This window comes from Dipodomys ordii, unplaced genomic scaffold (genome assembly GCF_000151885.1).
Source record: "Dipodomys ordii isolate 6190 unplaced genomic scaffold, Dord_2.0 Scaffold88, whole genome shotgun sequence".
NCBI classification, from domain to species: domain Eukaryota; kingdom Metazoa; phylum Chordata; class Mammalia; order Rodentia; family Heteromyidae; genus Dipodomys; species Dipodomys ordii.
The window spans coordinates 4713176-4725404 of record NW_012267304.1 but is presented as its reverse complement, the minus strand read 5'-3'; the positions used below and the strand labels follow the sequence as shown (position 1 = coordinate 4725404).

At 36.3% G+C, this 12229-nt stretch overlaps 1 protein-coding gene across 7 annotated transcripts in view; it reads left to right on the top strand.

Moving 5' to 3' along the window:
* Positions 1-12229, top strand: part of Acsl4 (acyl-CoA synthetase long-chain family member 4) — a 99758-nt gene that overhangs the window by 34080 nt on the left and 53449 nt on the right. For all 7 annotated transcript variants that reach the window (XM_013025876.1, XM_013025871.1, XM_013025873.1 and 4 more), the window contains one exon: positions 7215-7267. The gene's annotated coding sequence lies outside the window, so the exon portion shown is untranslated. The remainder of the gene's footprint in view (positions 1-7214; positions 7268-12229) is intronic.

Sequence of the window (12229 nt, the reverse complement as noted above, 5' to 3'; positions counted from 1 at the left end):
CGTGGGGCCTGAACTCTGGGCCTGGGCACTGTCCCTCAGCTCTTCAGCTCAAGGCTAGCGCTCTACCACTTGAGCCACAACACCACTTCTGGCTTTTTTCTTTGGGCCTATGTGGTGCTGAGGAATTGAACCCAGGGCCTCATGCATGCAAGGCAAACACTCTAACACTGAGCCATCTTCCCAGCCCAACTGTTTTCCCATTCTAAATTCCATGGAAATAATAATGTTGGACTCTTCTCAGTGCATCATGTTTCAGTTTACATGATGCTGATATACTTTCTAACTGCTGATGATAACATTCATTACCTAGGCTATCATTATAAAGTAGTAAGTAATGTATTCCCTTTGTAATAAAGAAATATTGAAACCTTTAACTTCTGTGGATTAGTACATATTTAGGGAGATACTTGAAGACATTAGTTTTCAGTTTGAACTGTTGCCCACTAGTGTTAGAATTCACTTTTTTTCCTGTGAAATTCTAATAGAAATTTTCTATTTCCTTTCTTTCTACATTAGAATTTTTCTATTAGGACAATTTGTCCTCTCTGCCTCATTTGTTTATCCCGTCTTACTCTGGGCCTGGGCGCTGTCCCTCAGCTCTTCAGCTCAAGACTAGTGCTCTACCACTTGAGCCACAGCGGCACTTCCGGCGTTTTTCTTTTTTGCTTATGTGGTGCTGAGGAATTGAACCCAGGGCCTCATGCATGCAAGGCAAGCGCTCTACCACTGAGCCACCTTCCCAACCCTCATTAGTTATTTTGTTGCTCAAACTATAACAGCTTTGATCATTAGGACTTCTTCCTCCCCCTCCCCCCATGACCATTTGATATGTGCTTTCTTTTAAAGCACTTCCTTTACTTTTTGGCACAAGACAACACCAGGCTCACTACTTTTCCTACTTGGTTCTGTAGTTAACTACTCCATACGGTTGTGGTTCCTTTAATTGGTACCCAAGATCTGGGTGCTTGATTTGCTCATTGCCATTGGGTGTCACTAGCTGATCATAAATCTGAAGGACATTTTTTTTTGTGCTGGTTCTGGAGTTTGAACTCGGCCTGGATTCTGTTCCTAAGCTATTTTATTTCTCAAGGCTAGTATTATACCACTTGGGCCACTTCTGGCTTTTTGTTGGTTAAATTGGAAATAAGCATCTCATGGACTTTTATGTCTGGGCTGGCTTTGAATTAAAATCCTCAGATCTCAACCTTCTGTGTGGGAGCTAGGATTATAGGCATCAGGTACCCTCACTCAGCCTGAATGTTAATTTTTTAAAGCATTTTAAGGTGATGTACAGAAGAGCTAGTTAAATAAATTGGGTGATGAATACATTTCTTTTTGAACAATGTCAACCCTTCCCTCTTGCTCTACCAGTTTTCTCTTCAGTTCCCGCCCACAAGTTGTACAGTTCACTTTCAACATAGTATCTAGTGAGTACCACTGCTGCATTAGTTTACCTTAGTCCCTTCATTTCTGTGTTCACCTTCCCATCCCAAAGACAGATAAATGAACAAACAAGACATAGGAAAAACAAAACAACAAGTAAACAAACCTCATGTTCCCATTTCCTTAGATGAAGGGCAATTTTAACAGACTAAAAATCTAAAATGATCATACCTTTGAAACTCTGCATGTATGCTAGAAATATATATTCTGCAAGTACTGGCATAAATATGACAATAGGGATGTTTATTACTATATTTCTAATAATGGGACTAGTTCAAAACATCCACCAATAAAAACATTGCTTAGACTTAATTGTGATTTTGTTATACAGCACACTATGCCATGTAAAAGAATCAGATTTTAAGAGCAAGTTACAAACCTGTATACATAGTGTGATTCCATATTTTGCTTAAAAATTGTTTGTGTGTGAGTATATATTAGAATATTTGTAGGCTTCAAGGTTATCTGCCAAAATTAAAAACTGTCTTTTAAAATGACCAAATGAAGACGATTTTACCTTTATTTAATGTATTTTGTAATGTTTGGATATTTTGAAAAAAAAATATTTAAAAAATTTTCTATTTGGCTGAGTGCTGGTGGCTCATGTCTATAATCCTAACTACAGGAGGCTAAGGTCTGAGAATTACAATTCAAAGCCAGCCTTGGCAGAAAAATCCATGAGACTTTACCAAAAAAGCCAGAAGTGGAGCTGTGGCTCTCAAGTGATAGACAGTTAGCCTTGAGCAAAGGAATTCAGGATTAGTACCTAGGCCTTGAGTTGAGCTTAAACCCTAGGGGATACACATGTGCACAAGACAGACAGACAGACACACACACACAGACAGACAGACAGACACACACACACACACACACACACATTATCTGCTTGTTCCATGAGGTAGCATCCTAGTCTGTGCTAATCTTGGGATTTATCTTCATCTTCTGTACAATCTACACATGCATATTACATAATTGTTTGTCCTACTTGAGTTTTAACCTTCCTTCACTATGTTTTAATATATAAAAAGGAAGTGTCCCATTAAGTTCTAACCATTTTCATACATGTATGTTCTTCAGTGGAAAGGAAAAAATTCTCTCATAGCTTAAAATCTGAAAGGTATCCTCCAGTGGTTTGACTGGCTTGTCATTTTCATCTTCCTTCATGTTTTTTTAAACATTAGCTTTAAATATTTTTATTTATGGTAAATTTGAAAGATACTAAATCAGCACAAAAATAGAAAAGTGTATAAAATTAATAAAACATAAAATTCACTTATATTTATCACCCAGCAATAACTAGATTTGTAGACTATTCTACTATAATAGTTTTCATTTAATGGGCAATTAATATATACTTCTAAGACAAGACTTAATATGTTTATATATATATATATATATAAACATATTATATATATATAAACATATATATATATATATATATATATATAATTTTTTGTGTGTTGGTACTGGGGTTTGAACTCAGGCCTAGGGTACTGTCCCTTAGCTTTTTTTTGCTCAAGTATAAGCCCTTTTCAACTAGAGCCACAGCTCCACTTCCACCTTCTGGGTGGTTAATTGGAGAGAGCCACAAGGACTTTTGTACTTTTCTTCCAGGGCTGGCTTTGAATTGTAATTCCCAGATCTCAGCCCCTTGATAGCTAGGGTTGTATGAGACACTGGCATTCAGCTAAGAACTATTAGTTACTTAGGAAACTTTTTCAAAAGGTCTTGGTAGAATTTACTTTTAGATTTGAACATTATGTGCTAATGAGTTTATTAATATTTTCCACTCTTTTGAACATCCTTTTTCAAATATATTAAGATTCGTTTTGAGCCATAAATTTCAGGAGCATGATTGATTAATCATGCTTAAAACATTTCCAACAGATACTATCACAAGTTTAGTATTGACCTTACTTCTGGGAGAATGTTTTCAAAGTATTGGTTAATAGACCAAGTTATTTAAAGTGAAGGTCCAAAGCAAACATGTTAATGGTTTGTTTTTCAGAATGTCTCCAAATATGATGGTTATTTGAAGTTAAGCAACACTCTGGTATTTGCATCATGTTTTGCTTTTTCGAAAGTCACTTTTTACTCTCCTGTTCACTGTGGACTTTGGTCCAAGCTTAAAAATGGGCTATGTTAAGACATTTCAACTTCCTTATTTTATAAAATATTTGTGTATCCATAAAAGTGAAAAATTTTCAGTATAATTTTAGCCAAATTAATCCTGTCCCTGATTATTTGTAAATAGAACCTGTATGGTGGCAATCTGCTTAGGTCTTTTATATTAAATTATGCATTCAATGTATTTTAATAGAATGACTTTATAGAGGACATTACTGATTTGAAGTGGGGTGGGTAGAGAGAATGGAGTGCATGGTCAGTTGGACTTTCATTGTTGTTTTATAGAAAAACTCCAGCCTGGCTTCCATGGCTCAAGCCTGTTTGTAATCCTACCTACTTACGATGCTGAAATCTGGAGGATAATAGTTTAATGTCAGCCATATGATTCTGTCTTTAATTAATCTGCAAAATACTATACTAGAGGTGTGGCTCAAGTGGTAGAGTGCTAGCTGTGAATGAAAAAGCCTAGTGTAAGTGAGAGTCTCTGAACTTAAGTTCTGGTACTTAGCATATAAACAAAAATATTCCACTGGGCTAGGTTAGATATTGTGATTTGATTTCCTCTCATGAGTAGCATTTCTTTCATTTCTTAATCTTTCTTTTTCCTTGCCAGGGATCAAACCTAGGGTGGAATATGCTAAGCATGTGTACTGCCTGTGAGTAATACTCTGAACTCCTTTTTCCTATGATCAATTGGCCTTGAAGGTTGTAGGCATTAGCGAAACATTTTGTCTTTCTTTTGTCTTCATCTCTAGGAGTTAACTTCTTTGCAACTGATTTGGGGTGTGAGACTAGAGAGAAATAAAAGGTTGAGGCTGAAATATTTGTCAGACTGAGGCAGTTCTCTGACCCTTCATCTTCCTCACCAGTTTCTTCATCTCATATACCCAGAGTAAAATATTGATTATTCTTTGCAAATGTTTGTTCATGGAACCATTTTCCAAATTAAGGAAACTAGTAGATGGTTTAACATTCCTTTCCCATCCTCTTGTCACCTATAGATCTGGAAATGATTCTATAGAAGGAAGTTTTACCATTGATTTTTTTTTTAGTTGTCAGAATTATCTGCAGCAAATACAAAATTTTAATATAGAATAGTGAAGTTTTTCACATTTTTCATTGTTCACCTTGTGAACTGTGTAGACTTTATTTTAATGTTTATGCAGGGGTTCTCTCCTTTGTGTGAAAAAAAGCAAATGGGAGAAAAAAATTTTAACTCATATTACTTGTTTATAAATAGTCTTAATCATTTGTATTTAGTCTCATACTGATACAATCTCCAACACTCTCTTCTCCAAAATAGATTAAGGATATTAATTTAAAGTTGAAAATAGTCTGAAATAGAATAAAAGGCACCATGGCTTAGTGATTGATCTGGGTACAAGTTATTCTTTGCTTCATTATTATAAAGGTACCAAAGGAGAAAATAAATGACTCCAATTAGTACCAGCACTAGCTAGGTAGTGTGGGGATTACAGTCATGTGAAGGTTGAATTGTAGGTATGCAATATAAAATATGTATCTTGAGTGTTTTAAATATTCAGATGCTAACTGCTTTTCTCCTTCATTGTCCCAAGGAGGTCAGCCATAAATTGATGTTTAAACCATGATCTATCTATTCATGACTTGAGGAAAGTTCTTATGTTTTTATTTAGACCAGTGCTGCAACAAACTTTGCACTGTTTTTTTTTTTACTTAATAAGTTTTTTATTGTGAAAATACTGTACAGAGGGGTTGCAATTACATGAGCAAGGTAATAAATACATTTCTTATCAAGCACTGTTGCCTCCTCCTTTGTTTTTCCCTTACCATCTCTACCCTCCCATCTCCATGACTACACCTCCTCTCCCCACCAAAGTTGTGAAGTTCGTTTTTCAACATAGCATTTTGTACATCTCATTGTTGCAATGGGTCCACCTATATCCCTATTTTAACAATTTGTTTTTTTCCCTTCCCCTCCCCAAAGTATAACAACATCAAATACTGTGAAAACAGGGATTATACCGTGGGGGAAGGACATACAAAGCAACAAAACAATCACTTTCTAAATATGTTACGAACAATAGCAAGAAAGAAAAAAACCACTTGTGTCCTTATCTTGGGGTTCATTTCACCTAACTCATCTGACCTTTTCTGCTTGTCTTAGACATATACTAGTTATTGCAAATAAGGGAAACCATTGGACCTATGTTTCTTTGGGCCTGGCTTACTTCACTTAATATAATTTTTTCCAAGTCTTTCCATTTCCTAACAAATGGGGCAATGTCATTCTTTCTGATGGCAGCATAGAATTCCATTGTGTATATATACCACATTTTCTTGATCCATTCATCTACTGAGAGGAAAGAAGGATGGCCAATAGACACATGAAGAAATGCGCAACCTCTCTAGCCATAAAAGAAATGCAAATGGAAACAACATTGAGAAACCACCTCACCCCAGTTAGAATGGCTATAATCAAGAAATCTAATAACAACAGATGCTGGAGGGGATGTGGACAGAAGGGAACTCTACTGCATTGTTGGTGGGAGCGTAAACTTGATCAACCACTTTGCAGTGTGAAGTTTCCTCAAAAGGCTCCACAAAGAGCTCCTCTATGACCCAGCAATCCCACTTTTGGGCATTTACCCAAATGATCACAAACAAGGCCACACTAAAGCTACCAGCACAACTATGTTTATTGCAGCATTATTTACCATAGCTAAGATATGGAACCAACCCAGATGTCCCTCAGTAGATGAAACTTTGCACTGTTTAAAGGAAATTTTTGTTTTGTGATGGTCCTGAGGCTTGAAAGGGGTGCTGTCTCTAAGCTTTTATGTTAAAGGTTGGTGTTTTACCACTTTGAGCTACGATGCAATTTCTGGCTTTTGGTAGTTAATTGGAGGTAAGAATCTCATGGACTTTTCTGCCAAGGCTGGCTTTGAATCATGATTCTCAGATCTCAGCCTCCTAAGTAGCTAGGAAAACCATTTTTTTTTGGGTCCGGTCATGGGACCTGAACTCTGGGCCTGGGCGCTGTCCCTCAGCTCTTCAGCTCAAGGCTAGCGCTCTACCACTTGAGCCACAGCGCCACTTCTGGCTTTTTTCCTTTTGCTTATGTGGTGCTAAGGAATCAAACCCAGGGCCTCATGCATGCAAGGCAAGCGCTCTACCACTGAGCCACCTTCCCAGCCCTAGGAAAACCATTTTGAGCCAGTGATACCTAGTTAAAGGGAGATATTTTGTTTGGGGGTTTTGATGGGAAAATTAGCAAGTTGTCTGCAAACATTTGAGAGTGAGTATGCCTTTCTTGGTAGATAAACTAGTTTGCTGTGTTCAGCTGTTCATAGAGTGTCTCTAAACTTTCTATGGGCCTGACTCTGGTAAAACCAGAGGACTAAATAAAAATACATGACTTCTGTGTGTTGCTGCTTTCTTGTACAATTGGACTATACCGTCTCTTGGTGTCTGAGTCAGATTACTTATTGAGATCCTTATAGCACTGCTACTCTTAAGCACTAATCTTAAGTAGCCCCTTCTTTTGCCCTTGGTGCCCAGTCAAACTTGAGCTAGAGACATAGGAACATGAAATAACTTGACCTTTTTCTTCAGAGATTAATTTCTCATGACACTGTACTCATATGTGTTTTCTCTTACTACAGATTGATTTAACAGAAGATATATATTGTTCTTCTAAAAGGAAAAGAGGATATCTGTAAGTATGTGCCCTTTAGAAATTCTAAATTCTTAATTATATTGACTTCCTGAGAAAGTTTAGGAACTATACTAACTGGCATCTGGACTCTTTTTATACTGGAAAACACTACCAATATTTAGAATGATGTTAAAAAGGTAAAATTTGGAAAAGTAAAATGGGAAAACATTTTACCTTACGTAATTTCTAAAATTTAAATAGTTGGGGGTTGGTAGCTCATGCCTGTAATCCTAGCTACTCAGGAGGATGAGAGATGTGAATCGTAGGTCAAGGCCAGCATGGACAGGAAAGTCCTTGAGACTCTTATCTCCAATAAACCATTCAGAAAACTGGAAGTGACTCCGTGGCTCAAGTGGTAAAGCACTTGCCTTGAGCTGAACCAGGCCCAGAGTTCAAGTCCCACAACCAACAGAAAAATAAATAAATAAAATAAAATTTAAATAATTGCCACTCATTATAAAAAGGGAAATGGTAATCAAAATCCAAACAAATTCTCTTTGAGTCATAATCAAAAAACGGTGGCCTAGATAGGAATTCCAGTTCTCACTACGTTGGCACATCAGCTGTATGTATTTGACAAACTTCTTAGTATCCCATTGCCTCAGTTTCCTGATCTGTAAAGTGGGCTTGATAGCAACCATTCATTATAGAATAGTCATATCTCTAGCAGTTTATATTTGTCTCAGTAATTTGAAGCTTATTCTATTTCAGTGACTATATCTCAAACTCATTTAAGTATCAGTTTATATTTGCACTGTCTTTCACTGACACATCTACTCAGGAGTATGTAAACATTTTCCTGCTAAGGGCCTTTGGATATTTTTAATTATTTGCCAGCCATGCAAATTTATCAATATAGGCACATAGGCTTCCCACTGGCAGTAAGTAGGATATATTTCTGATTCATCATGTGCCAAATAATCTTGAGAGCCTTCAACATCCCATAGCCTTATGTTCCTCAACCTTATTTAAATTAAAAAAGAAACACCAAAGAGCATTAAAACTAAAAATCATACTATTTGAGCCTTGAAAAGATGTAGTCTAGTGGTTCCCAAAGGTTGACTTTCCAACCATGACTGCCTAGTGAAATGGGGAAAAGCAGAATACTAGGTCATGAAGTTTGTCTTTTTAATACTAAATATTTTCAACTGTATCCTAATTTTGAGGAGATGAATCTACTGTTTATTTTATAAAATGATGGTGAGGGTAAATAGGGCTTTTTAAAAGTAGATACCTGGCTAAAAAAGTGGCAGCTCTGAAATTTCCCCTTCCAGTATTGTAAAAATTTTAATTAGCCTTGGCATCTTAAAATTTGCATTCAGATTTATTTTACAGACAAGAAATCAGACATTGAGGAGCTATTTAATTTGTTCCAGATCTGACAGCCCAGTAGCTTAGGTGCTGTATCTCTAGTATTTCTGGTCTTCTGAGAATTGCTTTTAGTATATACTAGATTATCAAATCTGAAGTTCTAGTAGTTCTTGTGTGCTAATAAGTAATTTTGATTTCCAATTATACATAAATTCAAAGAGGCCAGGGAAAGTGTCTCATGCCTATAATCCTAGCTACTTGGGAGATGAAGATTGGGAGGATTGTAGTTGGAGATCAGCCCAAGTAAAAGATTTGAGAGATTCTACCTTAGTCATTAAGCTTGGCATGGTGATCCTTCTGACTGCATCCTAAAATTTTGCTTATATTCTGCTCATACCTGTGCACTGCTGCTGCAGCCTTCACTCCTGTTTGGAGCAGCCCCACAGGTCTGTCCCCCCAGTAAAACCTTGAGCCTGTCAGTCACTCACCTCCCACTTCTTGCAGTTCTTACCTGTTACCCTGAGCCAACCAAGCAAAGAATACCGGGGGCATGGTTTAAGTGGTAGAGCATCTGCCTAGCAAGCAGGAGGCCCTGGATTCAAGCTCCAGTACTACAAAAACAAAATATATGAAGTCAAAAGACTTAACTAGCCAAGTGGCAAAGTCCACTGATTAATTTGTATTAGAAGAATTTTAAATATGGCCACAGACTTTGATCAGCAACCAGAATTAGTTTTCTCTGAATTAAGCTATATCAATAAGGTTAGCATTTTCTTTGGGAAAAATACAGACTGGAGCCATTGTAAGAGCCTCTGCACTTACTTTCCCACAGAGAATACTACTTTCTCTCTAATACTCACATACCTACACATATGAATGGATATTTATAATGGCCTTTAGTGATTAGTGTTGGCCAATCCAAATTGTTGGTCAATCTAGACTGACTAGAAGGTGTGAAAAACTTGAAAGATGAAGAGCAAAAGCTTTGTCAGTACACCTGACCAGTTACGTGAAGGAGTTTGCAGATATTACTTTGTGATACTTTGGATGTCCTCCATTAGTTGTCATAGCTTTGCTGCTTCAGCTACTCCAAAATGCATCTCAAAATGGAAATAACACTCTCCCTTTAAGACCAGTTTTGCCTCGCTCACTATAGTGAAGCTTGGGGCCTGTAAACATAAATGAGAAGACAGAACAGCAGGGAATTTATTTCTGTTCCTAACATGGAAATGTTAACTTTAGTGTGTTTGATTATGTGTTGATTCCTTTTTCTGCAAATATTTTATTAATTTCTGAAACGTCAGACATACCAATAATGAAATGTTAAGGATAAAACTGACCTTTTAGAATCATTTCCTATCTTTGGGATATGCCCTTCTCTTATGAAAATTGAGTGTAAATGCTCAGTCCTCAACAGATTTATCAGTCTTTGAGTTCTTTTTATTAGGTTTATTTATAAGATATACTTTATACTTGACCAGATTGAGCTATAAAAAAGTACAGTTTTACATTAGGGTGCTTAGACAGCTGAATTATAGTCTTAGAAGAAATGGCTTAGTCAGGTACCAATGGCTCCCACCTACAATCCTAGCTACTTGGGAGGCTGAGTCCTGAGGATCAAGTTTCAAAGATAGCCTGGGCAGAAGAGTACATGAGACTTATCTCCAATTAACCGCCAAAAAGGCAAAAGTGGAACTGTGACTTCAGAATTCATTTGGATTAAATTGTATGCAGTCAATTCCCAGTATGAGATATCTATGTTTTAACATCCAGTTTCTCTATTAGACACACTTAAAATGAGAACTAGATATATAATCATACACCGTGTATGTAAAGTGTGTAGGCAGGAGCATTTTCTCTTACACCTCAGAATTTCAACATAAAGAGATAGGATCCCAATTGTACCAAGCTATGACCTAGAAAAAACACCTGATGCATGCTGGGGATGTTCTTAAGGCATTGCAAGAGGGAAGGAACTTACACTAGAGCATGAAATAGCACCTTTATCATGGCTGCTGGGGTGTTTTCTTTGCTTGGAAAAGCTGGGAAGAGACTGGCAGGATGGCGACTTCAACAGTTAATAGCTCTCCAGGTGATAAACTAAACAGTGTTGATTAACTTTGTGAGACATACATGCAAGGATCAGTCAGAGTAGTGAGATTATTTGAGTGAAAATAACTATGAAAAAGTAGAACATGCTGGTGTAGGACATCTAGAATATATTTATCCTAGGGTTGGTTTTCGTATTTTATTTACAGTACAATTACAGTCAGGTAAGGCAGTGGGTGTTTGATATGTGTTTCATGGTAGAATGATCTGACAGCAAGAGATCTTTTTAGCTATTCTTAATGCCTCTAATTTATTAAAATGTTAACATTTGGTAAGTTTTAGTACTAAAGTATGAAATTAATTATGTTGTAATGTGTCTCTGTAGTTTGATTTCATTTGCTAAGTGTAACTGTTATACTTTTTTCCTGTAAAAGAACAGTGTTTGAGCTTGCTCTTGTGTGCTTTGTGTCATTTTAGAAGCTTTTAGTAGTGTGTGAAAGAAAATAGTTTTGATAAAAGCACTCCACCCTGTGTAAGAGTCTCAGTGATGCAACATCTATTTAGAAATATAATCTATTAAACCATAACAGGTATTTATAGCTGTTTAATCCTTTGCAACTTTTATAATCAATTTCTGATTTGATATTTGATAGCTACAACTAATCCTTTTCATAAGGCCGATTATTTAGCACATAAGTTAAAATTAATGATGTATGATATGAAAATATTTCAAAAAATAACACTAATGCACTGAATCAAAGATTTTTCAAAGACATTTAATATTTTCATAAGATCTTAATGAAAATAAAAGCTAGATAAAATTACTCACTACTATGTGTTTCAACTTGGCACATGCAGTCCTTGCTTGGTTCAGTTTATTTGTTCAAACTTGAATAAAAAAAACTTGCTATTAATCTACTTGAATTTTTATTAGTTTTTTCCTTCTCTTTCTTAAATTGGTGGTGTGTCACATGCTTCTGGTGGAGATGCTTTCTTCTTTAAATTCAGACTTTAATCAATATATAGTGTGTTTTTATTTTTGGCACTAGAGCTTCATGTATCACTAATGCTTTTTGTGTTTAACCTATCTCAGGGTGTTTGAAGTAACTGGAATGAAACACTTATCATTAAATTTGATTTCCAAGGAAAATACACCACTGAGCCACCTTCCCAGCCATCCAAGGAAAATACAGTACAATCTAGTACAATTGTATATGATTCTTTACTAAAACATCCAAGGTCTTTTAGACATGTGACAGAGATCTATCCTTAGGATAAAGACGTATGAGTCTCAAAATTCTGGCCAGGATTTCTTCATACATAGTTTGCCACTTTTACCTATTTAGATTATTCCAGGATAACAGACGATAGAAAAAGAATGGGCTTGAAAATTAGGCCTGGGTCCAAATCCCTACTAGCTTTGCTAACCTTGCCAAGTTACTTTATCTCTTCAGTCCCTTGTATCTGTAAAATGCGGGCAATACCTTAATGGGGTTTCTGGAAAGGTTAAGCAGAATAATATATGTGAGACTTGGCAAATGCTTAATAGGAAGTTTTTTTTTGTTTTTGTTTCAAATTCTTTATTGTGATTAAGTGATTACA